The sequence below is a fragment of the Rhipicephalus microplus genome, chromosome X (genome assembly GCF_043290135.1).
Source record: "Rhipicephalus microplus isolate Deutch F79 chromosome X, USDA_Rmic, whole genome shotgun sequence".
NCBI lineage: Eukaryota > Metazoa > Arthropoda > Arachnida > Ixodida > Ixodidae > Rhipicephalus > Rhipicephalus microplus.
Genome location: NC_134710.1, coordinates 276,575,858 through 276,595,436, shown reverse-complemented (window position 1 = coordinate 276,595,436; position 19,579 = coordinate 276,575,858).

Here is a 19,579-nt window from a genome sequence, read left to right as displayed (position 1 = left end):
ACACTTCTCATGAAGCTTTCTAGAGAATTATAGAGCATGTAAGGATATAAAAAGCTGCGCATTGTCTTGTGCCTCCATAAACACTGCGGGAAGGCGACCTGTTCCCAATATGTGCCCATTGTGCGATACATAATGGGCTTGACTGCGATAATCTAAATATCAAGCTTTATGTGCACCTGACTTTTCTTTTTCATGCCTACTTGGTTGGCTGTGGGTCATTCTCACTTTGCGTTAACATTGTCCATTGTATTAAAAGCGGAAGAGCGGTAGGTAATGAAGCATTAGAAGCAGTGAACCTGTGAAATTTTTTAAAATCTTCCTAGTGTTAATGTGTTTCCGCACCGAAACAATGCACTAATCAGGAAAAGCAGTAACTGCATATATAGCCCTCATAAAAGTAAGAACTAACGAGCGGAAATTTCCCGTCGTAACATTAACGAACTAATATTCTGGATGTAACTTAACATCAGTATGCTTTATTCCCTCCACGAGCATCGGACAGTACGCGCCTGCATGAATGAAACTACATGCACACGTGTTTGAATTTTTTATTTCATTTGTGCGAAACAAAGTTTACCTTTAGAGTTATCTGTGTTTTTAATCGTTACTCAATCGCTGGGCACTCCCAATGTAGTAATAATATCCGTGATTTTGCATCCCGAGACCTTGATACGATTATCAGAGGCATTGTAGTAAAGGGCTCGAGAAATTTGGACCATCTGGTGTTATTTAACATGCAGTGACTTCGCAGTGTACACAGCCTGCTGACATTTCATTTCCATTGTAAAGGGTTCACCGGGTCCGACATTGAAGCCCCGACCTTCAAGTCAGCAGCCATGCACCATAATTACTGCTCCACCTCAGACACTTGTATACAGAAATTCGGTTTTTTGAGTGGGTAGCCTACTAAGTGAAACCCTTGCGAAATAGATCAGCGGTGATCGAAAACAAATTAGTGCACAGACAACGCTACTCCCCCCCCCTCAAACACACACACACACACACACACACACACACACACACACACACACACACACACACACACACACACACACACACACACACACACACACACACACACACACACACACACACACACACACACACACACACACACACACACACACACACACACACACACACACACACACACACACACACACACACACACACACACACACACACACACACACACACACACACACACACACACACACACACTGGGCGGGTTTAATGAGACACTGCAATTGGAGTCGAACACACGGCGTCTAAGCGCAGTCATGCTTAGCGAATAATTTTGTGTGCGTGCCATTCATTAAGTGCCACTAGTATATTAAATAACAAAAGTGGAAAACCACGCAGGTCGTGAAAAAATTCTGCAATGTCCCAGAACGAGTAGGTACTATTGTTTAAGCAACAAGATCCACAGTGAGATAAAAAATATTCTATTGAATACCTTGTAAAAGTGTAATACGACTGTAACAACGGTGTCAACGAGAAAGATGAGAAATTTTCGCGCAGAGATGTTGTTTCTGCTCTTTAAGGGACTGTAACTGCTACATGAGTCAGCTTTCTTTTAAACTTGAAGCTGAAAACCGATACGTCTGGCTTGCCACGTTCCAATCAGAAGTCATTTACAGTTATACCTATCATATCTTTCTGGCTGGGTAATCTTTTTTGTGGCATATCTCCCAATGAACACCATGACTCAACGAATTTGTGAGTCTATTTTCGTAATTGTGATGTGTTCCAAGATGACTAAGTTACGCATTTAGGTATACGAGACGTCGGAATAAAAGTGCAGGCCGTAGTGCGTCTTCGCCGAGCGCACGAAACTTCGCATGAAACTAATTTCTTGCTGTCAGATCAATCTCTTGCCTCAATCAACCAGTGGGTGCTTTTTGGGAACGTAGCGTTTGTGGAACCCCAATTGTGGCACGTCATGCCGAATAATTAAAACCCGTCGCGTTGAAAAAGCGTGCGTGTCAACGTTTCCTATACGTGCGATTTGCATCCCGTATAGCTGTAAGAACCGAACGGTTATACATCACAGACGCGTCGAGCCGCTCGGACGGGGGCTCAGGGCGGCTCAAGGTGCGGCAGCGGGCGCCGACACGAGCGCCGGGTATCCTCATAAGCACCCCAGTGTCCACCGAGCCCATCCAAGCGCCGTCTGGCCAAGGGCCGCGCTTAGCGTGACGCCCTCCTTTTTCCGGCTCCACTGTGTCACTTCTCCGTGTACAGGAAAGCCCACAGTGGGCAGGGGAAGGGTGTGGATCGGAGAAAAGAGGGGGTCACGTGGAACCGTTTTCCTTCTGGGCGGCGTGCCAGGACGTGGCGGCACGACACGTGAGCGCGGTGCCAGGCTTCGATCGCGAGATCGATGGCGAAGAAGGGGAAAGGAAAAGCAATTCATCAGTCCTCTCCTGCCAAGCCACACGCACCGACGGGGATGCTTCGGAGACAATCGATAGAGAGAGCGGTCGCGATGACAAGTCTCGGCGCACCTCTGCCTGTCCACGTATACACGCTGAGCAGGGGTCGGTGGACACCGCACTCCGCCGCCGAGGCATTTTAAAGGCGGAAGCAGCCGCTACGCAGTCAAGAAGGGCGAAGAAGAATCGCGGGGCTATTTGAGAAAGCTGCGAATGAGGTGGTTGGACTGGGAATCGTTGGTTGAAATTTCGGATAGCAAGACGCTTAAGAGATCAGTGGAGAATAAACTTAGCTTCAGCAACAAGGATTGCAGCTCACTCATTTTATGCTAGTTTTTCTTCTGTTTTGTTTGCTTTAACTTGTTATTATCAAGTGAATTATCTTAGACACCTCATCAAACGCAAAAATTTGGCCGTCGGTAGTGTCGGCGTCCTGCGGCGGTGGCGTCAACACGAGTGACGCAAACGATTCTACCATTAAGTGATGACGTCACCGTATGACGTCCATCATAAACATTTACGATGGCACCATGTGATGACATCACCAGGTGACACCTAGCTTGATCAAAGATAGGATGACCTACGGGAGTGGCCGAAAACTTGCAATGTCTCTGATCTTCGAGGAAGTGCGAAACATCGTTAGGGTAAAAATGTTTTTGGAAAGGCGCGGGTAAGGACCCTCATATTAAGTCAAGTCAAGTCAAGTTAATTACGTATTTCACATTCGGTTACATGATTGGAATGGTACAGAAGGAGGTCCCAATGTTTCAGAGAAACTGGCGGGGAGACCCACAATGGCGACATGAATGATGTATTACAAAAAAAGAACTACAGCATAAGGTGCAAATTAGTGAGCTATGGCTAATGAGCCTAATTAACAGCAACAATACTATTATTACGTAACATGATAGTAATACACCTGATAAAATTAGACATGAAAATTACCAATAGCAGAGGATAAAACTAGAACAACGCAAAATTAAAGAACTGTACATGTCAAGTGCAAATAGTTTTATATTAGCTGCGTAGGTTGTACAAAAGCAAATGCTAATATAAAACTAACACTAAACTGTTGAAAGCTATCAACAGATAATTACCCAAATCAGATAATTTCATTAATTCCTGAAGAAAATGTTTTTTTGCTACGTGAGAAGAAAATATGAATGTTTTGCGATGATTATAATTCGAAGGGTAGATGAGAAGAAAGAAACAGTACCACGCAATTTTTCTCCATCCTTTTAAGGGCAATAAAACTGTCTTAAGTGAACTTGATGCAACAAGCCAAAAAAGCTCAACCTCACTCACGCTCACTGTGACATCGGGATGAAAATGCGTACATAAAAAAGTCACAGCTTTACCGCAAAGGCAAAGCATATAATGCAATAACAACTAATTGGAATGTCACGTGAACAATGGCAAGCAGATCTAAATGTGCCCCTCGTTCCTCATGCACAAATGACACACGAAACGTACTCACAAGTACAGATGACCGCGAATAAGTCTCAATTGTTACTTCACTGGGTCCGAAAAGCACGCTCTTTTCGCAAACTGACACTGTGCAATGATTCCAGTGATCTTTGTGCACCCGACGACAGAAAGTTTTAGCAAGCCAGGGAAACACGTTACGAAAATACGACACGGTTCTTTTCCGTATGCGCGTACAATGGTCGCGCATGCGCACTCGTCAGCCGGTTCCGTGTTGCCGCCTTTCCGTAACGTGTTTCCGTATCTACCTAAAACTCTTTAATTACAACAGATTAGTTTCGATGAGAGTCATAGGCGTACTATTCTCCCCACTGCGAGATAAGCGCGCGCACGCGTGAACATTTACCCTTTCCCCTCCCTCCTCCACGGAGCAAAGTACGCGTGGGAGATGGACGCATCAGCACGCGTAGCCGTGTCGTGACGATCTGGTGACGCGTGCTGATGGCGCCATGTCACTGGTAATGCTGAAAACATAGTTCCCCCGATGTTGGCATCACCAGCGGTAAGGGGTAGATATAAGTAGCTTGCCGTTTCAACGATCAAGGAGGTTCTCTTTCGTGGCTCAGTGGCTAACGCCACGAACTCAGAAGCAAGAGGTAGCATTTGGATTCCGCGTGCCGCAGTCTTTTCATGGATTATTTTTCTTTCTTGCGTTTTTATATATACAGATACGTATACATATACGGTGAGTGACAGCAGTTACCAACACCAACACCGGCGGCAAAATCCAGCCGAGAGTATCTTTATAATTGCTATCGCAATAAAAGTAAGTAATGAAGACACTTGGTGGCAGCTGTATAGCTACACTCGTGAAGGCCTTTCCGCGAAAACTGTGAGATACGTAGCTATAGGGTCGTTGACGAAAAATTTTGCTACAGAAAAACATGTGTATAATAGGGTTGCCCTACCAGTGACAAACAGCACTTACAAAGATTTGTGAAAGGATTTCTTGGCCTACATAAAGTTATGTCTTTGTGCATACAACACACTAAAGCACGTTTTTTTTTTCGGCTTGACAAGTGGTGTAGCGAATATGCAGAAAACATACTGAGTGAAGGGCCCTTTGCAACCTGTGAATGCAGCCCCGCCGCGGTGGTCTAGTGGCTAAGGTACTCGGCTGCTGACCCGCAGGTCGCGGGTTCGAATCCTGGCTGCGGCGGCTGCATTTCCGATGGAGGCGGAAATGTTGTAGGCCCATGTGCTCAGATTTGGGTGCACGTTAAAGAACCCCAGGTGGTCTAAATTTCCGGAGCCCTCCACTACGGCGTCTCTCATAATCATATAGTGGTTTTGGGACGTTAAACCCCACATATCAATAAATCAACCTGTGAATGCTGTCATCACTAAGAAATGCCCACGTGAACACTGAATTAACTTATAAAAGCCCCTGTGTTGCTGAACTGTTATCGCGAGTTAACGTTAACAATATTGGATGCGAGTGTTTCTATTTTACTACATTTAAGTTATATACGAGGTAAACTGCGTTTTTCTTCTGCCAATTTTCGTAGTATTCTATAGTTTAGCTGAGTCGGAAATATTATAATGTGGTACATAATGCCCCAATTGTACATAAATTGCAAAATTTTCAATCGCAGTGGCAGAGAAGCATACATTTTTTTCTTAATATTATTATTGTACTAAAGCTTTATTAAATTCAGTTATAAAACGAAAGAAAAAAGAGAAAAGCATCGCGAGTACGTGGGCCCCGCCATATAATATAAAGAGAATGTTTTAGTCTTTAAAAATAGTCGCAATAGATGGCCCATGTTTTACGGGTTTCACATAAAACTACCAAAGGCAGCAAGTGAGTGACAAACAGCAATGATTAATGGAAAGGGTTTAGAACTTGCTCCTGGCTTGTTTCTATTCAACTCTCAACTCTACATGCTCATGTAATGGTCATTAATCAGGAGCGCTTAAAACACGCAGTCAATAAAAACAAGATACGGCTAAGTTATGCGCGATTTTGCGTGGGACTGAACAAAAAATGAACACGTTGTTGCAGATGGAGATTTTCACGCAGAGTTTCAGCGTAAAAGTAACTATTTGTTTTTCTCGTTCGGAGTGACAAATTATATGCCCCAATTTATTTTCTTTCGGGTGGAGGTGCCTTGAAACTCAAGCTGCTGCCAGTTATTAACGCCACGATGGGCGATCATTAACTTGAGCCAGAATGATGGCGGCGTCGACTGGCTCTGTGCGATGCGTTCACCAACCCTATATGAGCCTAGGAACATTCTCCGTCACGCTATACGCAGAGCAGAGCGCCAAGAATGATGCTCGTGGTTAAGAGGCCACGCTCCTCTTTCATTCAGAATCTTTAAGCGAGCAGAACTATTCTGTGTGACGAATTGCCACTTTTGCATACAATCGCGTTCGCAGAACTCTCAAATGTGCACAATTTATGAACTTCTGGGCGGAAAAGTTCTCATTGCAGGCGCTGGCGCACGGTGTCGTTCTTAATGCCCTGAAAGTGCATTAGACAAGGCATGGTTTTCCTTGACCCACCTCCCCCCCCCCCCTTTTTTGTATTCAGAAGCATTAAAAATATACTCTTGGGCCAAGGATGTTTCCGACATAGCTGTTGGCCCATCGCCATGCTGACATTATTATTTGTGTCCGGTAGATACGTTTGCTGCTTTTGGAACGCATCTTATTCCCCAAAAATAACCGCGATATACCTTGCTTGCGTCTCTATCGGTCCGCTTGCCTTTCCTATCACGAAGATGTTATGTTGATAAGGCGCAAGTCATTCGTGATCTAGACGTGCTGGGTGCGCAACAATAAAATTAAAAGAAATCATTCAAGCCTGAAGAGGACGGTTGTTGTGAAAATCATCTTAAAGAACTGGTTGAAAGTTTTTCATATACCCACTTGTAGCAATGCGCTTGAGCATTGGTACAAATAAGCAAGAGAAAAAATTGGCCCCGTATCTGCATGTAATCTGCAAATGTCGTCGAAAGACGATAGTCTTGCGTGTGGAGAGAGTGAAGAAAAGATTTATTTGATGTTCTGTGCAAGAAAATCGGTGAATGGTATTCCGGATGCGCTGCGTTAGAGTGCCTCGAGCGGGCAGTGGAGGCTCACGAGCGCATCAAGTCATGTCACACGTGAGCCATGAGCGCCATCTGGCAGTTTCTTATGGAAAACAAAGCGCGTGGCCGTGCGCGCCCGTCTTAGAGGTGATAAGGTGTAGAACGCGAGGCAACGGGTAGGTGCCACCACCATCTCGTCTTAGCAAAGTGTTGGAAACACTTCCCGTTCCGTGCAAGCGTTGCATGGTAAGCACAGCTTGATAAGCGCTACGGTCCTTAAAATTACTTATGTATGCGTTTTCTAGTAATAGATGCATATGCATAATATATGCCTGTTGTTATGGTGCCCCAGACATGCGCAATAATTGCTTTTCAGTTGACAATTGCACAAGCGTGAACGCTCAACCTTGAGCAACATTGGTGGTCCCTGCGGATGGGGTCAACCGTTTCAAGTACCCGATGCCGATAAGAGTGGATAAACAGACAAATGTACAGACAGACAGACAGACAGACAGACAGACAGACAGAGCAAAAGTTTTGCGCCGAAGATCCCCAAGAAAGACTATCGTCTTTAAAAACATCTAACACGAGCTACGTGTGCTCTGCTCATCGGCAGGGAGTCAATACCAGAGTACTTCAGTTTGCTCTTAATAGGTGCAAATATTCCCTCTGTGTCAAAGATAAAGCTGTGCGCAGTACTAGGCATGTTAGTTACACACTGTCTGATGACCTCCCACGCATTCTGGAAGGTTCGTGTGCCCACTGTGACAATGGTTTTGGTGGCTTTTTCAGGATCTCTGACGTTGGGCTAACGAATCTGCAACCTCGCTAGCAACAAGCGCTACGACCAGGAGCTTCTCGGTGTGCCTGCCAGTGAGCGCTACCGCTTCACATCGACAGCGCGTCCTTAACGCTATCATCTGCGCTTAAGATGTCCTATAGTCACAATCGTGCGCCGCTAGCTCGGCCGTTTGTGGGAATAGTGGTATAATAGGAATGGAAACTTCCCGTCTTTTCTTCTTTGTTCCACTGGTCAATTGTAGCCCTAGCTCTTCTGTGAAGTCCAATGCTCTTTGACAAGCTGCAATTCCATGCACTGATGCCATGACAGGATCTAAGTTGTGCGGTGACGTTGAGGGAATTCCTGGTTTCCGAAGGAACAACCATCAGACACGCTTACTTAGAGGATTTGTTTGAACTTTATTGTCTAGACGAACGTGACAAAATGAAAAATTGTGCTTGACACAATCTGGGAGACAAGTGATAGAAGGCATCTGATGAAATACGGAAAACAAATGAAACGCTAGCGATAGTCAAATCTAAACAGCTCATGCTGATAAGGTGCAGAGAGATATGGGCGATCTGCGTGAAACAGTGAATATGACTACAAACAATACTGCTGCCGTAGGTTTGCAACAAGATGACATCAAAGACCCCTTTGACCAAAATAACTATATTTTTATGGCTTAGTCGGAAGTAAAAATATTTAGTTGATTTACTAACATCGCACGACTCAGTATTATATATATTGACAGCGTAGTACGGACATATCGAGTCATGGCATGAGTTGGTCGTAAATTATATTCGCTAATTGTTAATTATGTGGGGTATAAAACTCAATGACTTGTTTTGTCGTAATGGCAATGTTAAACAAATCGAGTCGTTCCTAGTGAGCGCTTCATCATAGCATCACGTCACGCCTTAAGTGTTGGCAACGATTGAGGTAAACCACCGAGTTTTTGAAAGACCATCTCAAAACATTTTTTAATGAAAAACGTGACACTCACAGGCCAGTATGGTCAAGTGGCAACATTTGAACAGGATGGAAATAAGAAGGCATGAGGGCCAGGGCCCGTGAACCTAAAATGCTTATTCTTCCTGTGCAGCTACGGATATTCATAGTAACTAAGTCCAAAAAGAACTAACCGCGGAGCTTCATTAACGGTGCTGATGCTCTCGTAATTGCACTAGCCATAATTGCACATGGCTGACCACTTGGGTCTGATGCTCCAAATATTCGATTTCAAAAAAAAAACGTTTAGCCTTAACCACTCACACTACGCTGAGCTACCAGGGAGCGTTCTTTTGTTACTAATTACAGACGTTCTAACTGTTTTCCTGTCCCATGTCACATAGAAGTTGTCTCGCACTCCGTTATAGCCGATGCGGGAAGTTTGTCCCGCAAACCTGGGCACAGCGAAACACGGGCGCATGGCCGCTCACTAGGAGACCTATACTTCTCTCTACATTTCTCTACAAAGCATTTCTCTTTATTTTATTCTTTCCTTTTCGATTATCGTTTTGCTGTCTTTTTTGTCTATGTTTATTTATATTGCTCTCTGAATTTTTTTTTCGTATATATATCTTATATCTCTTTCCTTTCTATCCTTCTACCTCTCAACACGTTCCTATATCTTTTCTCTCATTTCTATCTGTCTCTCTCCTGATTTCATTTCTTTGTCTCACTCTTTCTATAGTTCACACACGCTTTCTTTTTATTTATTTATTTCTCTCAGATTTTTTTCTGTTTTTTTTAGTTCTCTGCCTTTGCCTTTCTGCATTTCCGCATTTTTTTCTTCGTACTCCTTTCTTAATCTTTATATCCTCTGCTTTAATCCCTCCCTCTCACTTCTTTTTCCAACACCCTTACTATACGCTACTACACAAGACAAAGCCATGGAATGAATGTGAGCGTGCCTGGATAGCCGAGTGGTTAGCTTTTTGTATGCCGGCGCTCACGTATGGAGAAAGTTGAGTTGTCACTGTAGTTTCCACGTCTGTGGACGCCACGCATATGGAGTGCGTGTAAGAAAGTGAGAGAACGCTGCATGGAAGTAGGACTCGCTTGGTTGCCGTGAGGCTCTGCACAAAATAATGCATTTAATAGGGCTAAATGCGCTTTTCAGTAGTTATTTGGAAATAATTTGCTTTATTCTCGACGTGTATTCAGTGATGAACAGATGTGTGGCATAGTTTTCAAGTAAACTTGCGTAAGCCTATGTAGTGATTTGGAGAGCACTGATAATTAGCACGTTCAAGGAGAACCGTCAACAAGAAAATACCTCTTGAACAATGTTGCTGCTGATTAAAAAGATTCAATTTGAGGATAACAATCAACGCATTATTAATGGTGATGAACAATGATAAAGATGATGATGAACACGTTAGAGTAGAGTTGTGGGCACACAAATGGGCCCTAATGGTGGCAATAATGATGATAACGAAAGCATTTTAATGACAATTAAGGCATTGATAATGACGATAATGAACGATGTTGTTGAAAATGTCGTACAGAGGCGTTAGCAAGCGACCATGTGAACGTTTATGATGATGGAGATGATATTACTGATCAACTCATCGAACTGATATGAAGACTTTGGTTATGGTAAGTAGTGATGGTATGACAATGATTAGTGCGTTGAAACAAAGCCGTCGACAAGAAAAATTGTCACGTATAATTAGGAAGGACAATTGGCCCTGTGTAGTCCTAACTGGTGTTGCCAGGGTCCACGTATATGGGGACACTTGTATTTTGGTAGAATAAAGCTAAATTTTGCAGGTTTCTGGTTTATGCCGGCTTCGTTATGTATTGCAACTGTGTTTATATGCAGAAAAAATTACTTGCACATCTGGCTAGGCCGTGACATAAAAAGTAGGAATACCACTGCCTCGTGATGAAATTATCGTCGTTTTCTACCTGTCTGTTGACTCTTTCTTTATAAGTGGGCCAGAGGTGAATTGTAATATTCGTACAATTTCTCTGGCACGTGCAAGTTTATGATTATGACAGTGTTTTCTGGTCACGACAGACATCTTACGCCAAGATAGAACAGCTTCGCTACTAAAGAAACTTGTCATCACTGCTTATTACCGCCCGCCTTCAAATGATGAACCATTTCGCAACAGCTTCAGCGATATCACGTACCAGGCTCCAGCTATTCTGGCGCAGGTCATCGGCAGAAGCCGTTACATTTTTCTCATACGGGCTTTAACTTCAGCAATACTTCTTTCCAATAAACGTGTTCGGATTCGCATGGGTCCTCTGCTAATGTAAACTATTGTAACAATGTACGGGCAAAGTATCCGCTAACAATTGTTACTTTGCTCGTTAGAAGACCCGAACGTCGTGGATTTGATCCCGGCTGTGGCGGTCGCATTTCAATGGAAGCGCAATGCTAGAGGCCCGTGTATTGTGAGGTGTAAGTGTGAGTTGAAGAGCACCATATGGCTAATATTTCTGGAGCCCTACCCAAGCTCGTGTCTCATAGTCACATCGTGGTTTCGGTAAGTCACACCCACGACATTATTATTACAATTTAGTGGGCGCTCACTGCGATATGGCTGAAGTATGTCCTAGTAAAAAATACAAGAATTTTCAAATTTATCCGCTTACACTAAACTTGTTTTTAAAATAAGGATGCCACGTACTATAAATGGATTTCAAAATGTCCTTTGCAAGTGGAAGAAGCAGCCTTTCAACATGAATAATAGTCGTCAAGAAAAGATTGAACAAGGAAACGAGAGTGAGAGGTGGTCGGGGCTGGCATGCCAAAATGAATAAATAAAAAGGGAAGAAGAAACTGTTAGTAACACCGAACAAAAAAAAAAGAGGGACTCGTGCTCTACCTCCATCTTTCCGTCCCTCCATTTGTTTGGTTTGGCGGAGAGGGTACGAAATAAGTCTATACACGCGCTAAGATAAGTAGTTGCAGCCTTGAAGACAAGTTTGACGGTTGTCGTTGCTGATGGTGATGACACTTCGAGGCCCAGTTCTCTGTATCAGGTGGCCAAGACTGATTCGCCCTAGCCACAAAACTCAAAAATAAAAAAAACGAAATAAAACACTCCCTAGTCGTACACTGTAATAGTTAGGTCAGCACACGTTAATTCCAGTGACAGCTCATGTTCAAAGTATTTTTCACGGTGACCAAGTCAGGCCTGCATGAAAAGCGCAGTAGAGTCAAAGCGAAAGCTGGATGATCGCTGCAAACTTTCTTAGGGTACAGTGAACTAGAACACGGTAGTTCTCGGAATGGCCCCAGCACCAACGTACAGAAAGTGGAGCTCAAATAGGGTAAATCAGCTCGTCCCGCTGTGGTCATCGGTAGTCTGCACCCTGTCGCCGTTTCAAAAGTTGCGCGTGGCTCCGTCAAAGTAGTGCGGCGGTAGAATGCCTACTTCCCAATCGGAAGACCCGGCTTGGAATCAGCTCTGGATCCTGAGCTTTAATTAAATGCGAATCATTTCTATACTGCAGACACATTCAGCATCTATCTATCTATCTATCTATCTATCTATCTATCTATCTATCTATCTATCTATCTATCTATCTATCTATCTATCTATCTATCTATCTATCTATCTATCTATCTATCTATCTATCTATCTATCTATCTATCTATCCATCCATCTATCTATCTATTTATCTATCTATCTATCTATCTATCTATCTATCTATCTATCTATCTATCTATCTATCTATCTATCTATCTATCTATCTATCTATCTATCTATCTATCCGCCTACGTCTGGGTGCACTCGTCATCACCTTCTTTACTTGGGGTAGAACAAAATTAGTACGAGAGAGCAAGAGGTTCAACGGTTATGACTTACGACTGCCTGGTCATGACAAATATTGTGAAAATGCCGTCGCGTACGGCGTCAAACCCTTTGCTCCACCCACGTGTGGCACATACTCGTATGCGCCACAGATGTTTGACAGTTTATCTGCCGAGAAACGGCGAAAAAAGAAATTGGTAACCTAAGTGTGACAGCGTAAAAAAATACCGCCATCAGCAGCCTTGACCTCAGGAATTATCAAGAATATGTGCTATGAGGTCCCAACAGGAATCGAACCCAAGCATTCTGCATGGAAATCAGGTATTGTACCACGCAACCGTGCCAGGTATCTTAATTTCTTTGGAAAATGACACTATGAAGGCCTAATGTTTGGAAAACGTCAATTGTGGTTGCCCATATAATTTTATAAACATTACATATGTACAGTCATCAGCAAACTTAACACGAACGCTCTGATGCGTCCCCTGGTCTGCTTTGACTGATGCCAGCTGCGAGGTGCCGGGCGCTGTTGCCGAGATATTCTTGGCATGCTTGGATTATGTCGGCCTGCATCGGTAACACGTAGACAACAGAATCCAAAGCTACGCCGTGCTAGCGTCCATCAAACTGTTTCGGAACACACCGTGGAGCATTCGTGTTGAGCTGTACTCCTATGATACACGCGTCATTTACCCTTCTTTTTTTCTATTAAAAAAGAGACAAATATAAAACTGAAACATAGATAAGTTTCACGAGAATGCAAAGCACGCCTAAGTATCACCTTTAAGAGGCATGTAATCAAAATATTCAAGTTCCTCATTGTAACGTGAACTAAAAAATGTTTTTAATAAACAAGTAAGCAAGGTTCTGCATCTGTCTGAATTATAATGACCTACTTCCATTGAACCAGCAGTGCCTTAACAATCTTTCATAAAGCGGCTAACCTGGCCGCATCGAATCTGTTTCCTTTTTGTCCTAGTGGCATTGCCATCCGCCTTTCTTTTCAAAATTGATTTTTCTTTGGCGAGTTGGTGCTTAGACTTGTTTGAGCGACATATCGACAGAATTCGCCATGAATGGTTAACATTGCACAGTATATTCATTCCGACGCACAGCCCTTCAAAACAGCAACGGGATTTACAGACCCTATTCAGCTACCTTCCTGATATTTGCTTAGTCGAAAAGTGTTATAGATTGTCTATTTTACATGAAAAAGTTACCTTATCTCACATTCTAGTTGTAAATATTTGCATCAAGTTCACTTGCACATTTCCTACTTTTTTATATTATTTTTTAATTTATGTTTTCTCCTCTATTCTGGGATATTTTGTTTCTATTTCCTTTTCTGGTAAAGAGTAGCATGCCAGTGCTTATACCTGCCTGAAGAAATTTGTGTGTCTCGAATGAAGAGCCTCTTCCTCTTTTCTTCTGCCTCTCTTAGTACCTACTGAATGATATGACACCGTAGGCAACACGGTCGTCTTTATCCATGAAGCGCTTCTTGCGTTCAACCGGCCTGTCCAAACGACTGCGATCGGAACTCCCTGCATGTGTGTGCATGTGTTTTTTTTCCTAATTTATTTTATATCTCTCTATATCTATCCTCTTTCCGACCCTTTTCCCCACCCCCGTACAGGGTAGCAAACCAGTTCGTCTAGGTTAACCTCCCTGTCTCTTCCTTTTAATTATTTCTCTCTCTCTTTCTTTATCCATGAAAGTGAATGTATGGTGTAGATGACGATGACGATGATTATGATGATGATGATGATGTCTCCACTACGGTTCTTGCCCACTCAGGGGGATCGGCCAAGAATTGAGGATATGAAATTGAAAGCCTTTCAAATTATACCTAATCCTTACAGAATAAGGATAAAGCACACGTAAATACAGAACAATGCAATATTTCTTTGCCAATTTGACCAGACAGAATAATATAAATCTTGAATTGAAATTGCAGTAATTTCAAACATGTTTAAAATTAAAGTTTAGAATTTGCGCAATAATATTATAGTAACAAATATACAATTATGAATTTAGAGGCGCATTCGTTTTGTTTCATGAAGATAACTGCAAACGACATCGAAGGCATTCCTGTGGCTGTAGCCCAGAACCGAAGCACCAAATGAGAATATATACTCAATGGTGAAGGGCAGCCCAAGGTTAGCAAATGGGATGACAAGGAGACGTTTTCTTAATAGACTGTAACGATGACACGACAAAAAATAATGGTTTATTGATTCCAGATCTGTACAAATGCTGCTAAAGATAGATATTCCCAGACCAGCCCCGTGTGAATATAGATTTAAAGGGGCACACGACATCGTAATCTTGTTAGCATAACTTTCAGGTTATCAGTATGACACCAGTCGGAGTTACATCGATATTTCGAATGTCTAAATTCAGTGCGTGGTGTTACTGATTATATGGCATCAGCTCCGAGTGAAAATTTTTGATATCTTATCGCTGTTATAGTGGGCAGCACCGGAAGCGCTGAATGTATTGGGCCATTTAATGCCATTCTAGCTAACGAGTTCACCTATTCATTTAAATATAACCCGCAATATCCCGGTACCCATAAAAATTTTAAGAGCTTCAGAACGCACGTATTCTTCATCGTCATCAGTGTCATCATCATCAGCATTGTCATGACATATAGTGGGTACCTTGCATGGGCTGTGCCTGCCAACAGACAACACACACAACGCGCAATGAACAAGCCTAGACTCGAAGTCCTCCCCCCCCCCCCTCCTAAGAAATAGTGTTTTGAATGTTCCAACGAAAGCTTCAGAAAGCATAGGTATTCCTGGGACAGTATCACACCACCCTAGAAATCGGCTGCACAGCGTCCGGCATGCACGTAGAAGTTGCGCTTCCTTATGAAAGAAAAGTTATCACGAAGTTCTCTGATCACACAGTCACAGAGATAAATCAAGTTTTTTTTAGCGGAAATCAGCAGGATTTCGTTGAATATGCCCTGGGTTGTCAAAAGCAGAAAGAAAAAACACTATCTTTCTCTCTCTCTCTCTCTTCGTGTATGGGCGCGCGCGCATGTGTTTGTGTGTGGGGTGGGTGTGCGTGTGCGTGCGTCTAAACGTGTGTGTGTATGGGCCAAGTAAACTTACTTGCGAAGTATATAAGGCGCCCCGGTTTAATATGTAACTGGCATAGTTAAAGCTTTCTAAAATGGTACCGAGGCATAATGTAGGACGGATTGGTTTATGTCGAGGTACTGCCGCCTTGTCTGAGAAGAAATACAGCTATAAGTCGCAAGTGCTACTTATAGCTGTCCAGGAGCTCGTTAGTAACGTAAGTTCGTAACAAAACAAATTAAAAGTGGCCGACGAGAAACAAGACAACGAAAGAATAATAATACAAGTGCAGTTAGCTGCATTTGTGGTGTTCCACGAGGTTACGTGTGACTGTTTCCCCAACCGTATTTTGAAACATTCAAATAGGTAGAAAAAAATGAAATGTCCAGGAGCGTTTCGATAATATGGACTTCAGATGACACCTTGAAGCGTGCTCATGATGGCGGCAAAGACTATGCAACTACTTGAACATGATATAGGGACTTGATAAGTGGGGCACATCGCATATTATTGAATCTGACAACAGGCGCACACTATTGCTCTGCCGGTGCGGAAATTCTAAGATGATTAGGAGAATGAAAAGTTAGGAATTCGGAAATCAGTGCATCTAGCAGTCGCCTTCACTTAACAAAGGAACATGGAATTCACATTGCCCGAAAAGCTTCCCGAAGTCCGACATTCCTGTACGTGAGACAATTTGCATTCCGATCAAACAGTGTCTCACTTCTGTCTGAGAGATTTGTTTCTGCACAGACCTGTTACCCTACTCATTTAAATTTTGTTGCGCGACCATGCGAAGCCATCAGACAACAAACCTAAAGAAAAGTTTGGGGGGGGGGGGGGGGGTGTTGCTCGTGTTTTTTTTATTGCGCTCTAGAATTGGTAGGGCAAATTTTAACTGTAAGTTTCATTCTCTCTTCTTATGACTGTGCTGAACAAAAATGCGCCCCTGAATTGATTATCCACCTTCTCGCACATTCCCTTCGATTAGCTTTATTTATTTCATGATACTGTCAATCCCATTAACAATTTTTACAGGAGTGGATCGCCAAATGTTTCGAGCATCGGGAATTCTTTTTAATCAAATTGCATTCATTCGCGAAGAAATCTATTGACAACTACCGTTATATTTTTTATGCAGGGTTCACGGAATTTTCATCCCTAAGGCCTTAGAAAAGAAAACATACGTGCCCTCTTCATTAGTGGAAAATTTAAAGATGTGTGTGTTGCATAGCTTCTCTTCGATTGTTCTGTTTTGCGCTGTGCTATTTCTTCTGTTCAGTAGAGAAATTCATGGCTATCGCGAGTGCTGAAGACCGTGCATGAGGTTCCTTATCGCCGCAGTGAGGGTACGTGTGCGCAAAAAAAAATTTTACGCTAAAAATTTTCGTAAAAAAGCAAACACCAGGCAATCCTGTCTCTGAGCATAATATAATCGAATGCTGCCAGTCAGTGGTAAATAGATGTTAGAAACAGGAATTAATGGAAAAACCTGAATAAAAGTTTCTTCCTGTGAGGTGGGGGGAAGAGGGGATTAACCCCTGTCACATCCCACCGTCCATCGGTGATGATGGCGGCGCCTCAGGTAACGGGATGTGCTTGGACCCGGGAAGCTTACTTTATTTAATTCTTTCGCCAGGCTTGCACTTTTAATTATTGCAAGATGCGAGGCTAGCTATCTCGTAAATGAAATCTCTTAAAGTTTCAGCCTAGAATAAAATGCTTCCGTACTGTACGTAGAGGCAAATGATGCCGCTTTTTCTGAATTAAAGCACTCACGCTCGTCTTAAAAAGGTGCAAGGGCTATACTAATGCACTCAAGCGTGGAGATCATGAGAAGTGCACTTGAGATTTTTAATGATGAATTCAAAGTAAAAAATGTGTGCTGAATTGTGTAAGGAACCGAGAAAAATATGCGCGGCCACTGGCACTGGATGTTCTCGAAGACGTACCCATTCTTTCACGAACTAGTGGAAGACCAAGCCACAGGTGTCTGTTGGAAGAAATCTAGAATAATATTGCTGAATATTGTATCACCTCAAAATGAGCCATTCAGGCTTCTTCTGAAGTGAAATACTGTCGTTGTCTCCTAATTCTCAAAGAGCGAGCACTTCCTCAATCTTTTGGAGGGGTGTTTGTTCAATCTTTTCGAGGTTTATCACATTCAACAGCGACAAAGAGGGACATTTATAGACCCCCATTGCGTACGTAACTAGTAATTCAAAAGGCGGCGGCAACTGAGCAAACATTAGAAGCAATTGGGTTTTCTATTGAGAAACAATGGTTTCTCAATAGAGAACCATTCTGGTTAAGTACACCCGAGGCAGCCGCTACAGTGGCTCCGGCAGTACGCTGCTGAGCTCAAAGGAACGTCTTGAATTTCGACCAAAGTAGCTGCGTCTCGATAGGGGTGCAAGGCAAGAACCCCCACCCACTTAGGTTCAGGTAGTAAACCCTTTCAAGAGTTAGCGACATTTCACTTCAGAAACGTGGGCGACGTGCGAGGGAATATGATCTATACTCGTTCCTCCCACCTCCCGCCACGCTCTCTCGCCCAGTATTCATTTATATATTATTAATTTCTTTAATTTTTTATGACGGCGTTGCTTCGCGTGGACACACTACACAACGCCGCTTTTTCACACAGGACATATACGTTTGCACGTAAACAAACCAACTTACCCTCTTTACGAGCTCAGTTTAGATTGCGGGATGCAAATAAGTTGGAACTCGTTGCTCTAGCATCTCTTAAAAAACGGGCTTTTGGTCATTTCTGAAAGCCGATTTTTGTGTGTTTTTGCCATTAGCTGAATACAACTGATATACATTACTCCAGTAGCATAACCGTTATTAAGAAGCTTCAAAGCACATTTTAGCTAATTGTGACAAATAAAAAATTCACATTGAATTTCTCTTTTCTCGTTTTTGTTTAGTTGAAGCAAGGATCCAAATTCCTTCAATCGTTTTGTCCAAAAGCTGGCCCGAAAATGCTAATGTTACAGTTGCGTTATTACTATTTATCCCGTCTAATATGGCAATACACTCGTTAACAAGCTGTTCCGGCGCCCACTTTCTCGGATGGGTAAAATCAATTGATTGATTTGATTGATATGTGGGGTTTAACGACCCAAAACCACCATATAATTATGAGATTATATATATATATATATATATATATATATATATATATATATATATATATATATATAAGGGAAAGAAGTGTATACCTAAGGGCTCGTTTTTCCGTGTTTTTAACACAATAATAATGAGATATAACAGACAGTAATGCCAAGGAATGTACAGGGGAAGTTATTAACATTAATGGAATGTAAATAAGAAGAAAGAAAAGTGGATGAAAAAATTACCAACTGTAAGCAGGAATCGAACCTACGACCTTCGTAGGTTCGAAGGTCGTAGGTTCGATTCCTGCTTACAGTTGGTAATTTTTTCATCCACTTTTCTTTCTTCTTATTTACATTCCATTAATGTTAATAACTTCCCCTGTACATTCCTTGGCATTACTGTCTGTTATATCTCATTATATATATATATATATATATATATATATATATATATATATATATATATATATATATATATATATATTATGAGATTATATAATTACAATTATGTGGAGGGCTCGACCACAAATATGTGGAATTTCGACCCCCTGGGGTACTGATGAGTAAAATGGCGGCTTTGTTCAATGACATTACTGGTCATTCCGGCGAAACAATTGAGTGGCCAACATCGACAGAGCACAGCCCATGTGCCTTTCCTACCCATCTGTCAATTCCAGGAATACGCAAAAAGTGTAACCAACCTGTTTCGGAACTATATACCAATTATCACATTCACACTTATTTGAAAACTTCGAAGGCTATGCAAAAATATTTTTCGGATGATTCTGTACACAGCAATGGCCTGAGCGCTTCTGCAGCATTCTTCTGCTCTTCAACCAATATCAGGCGGTTGT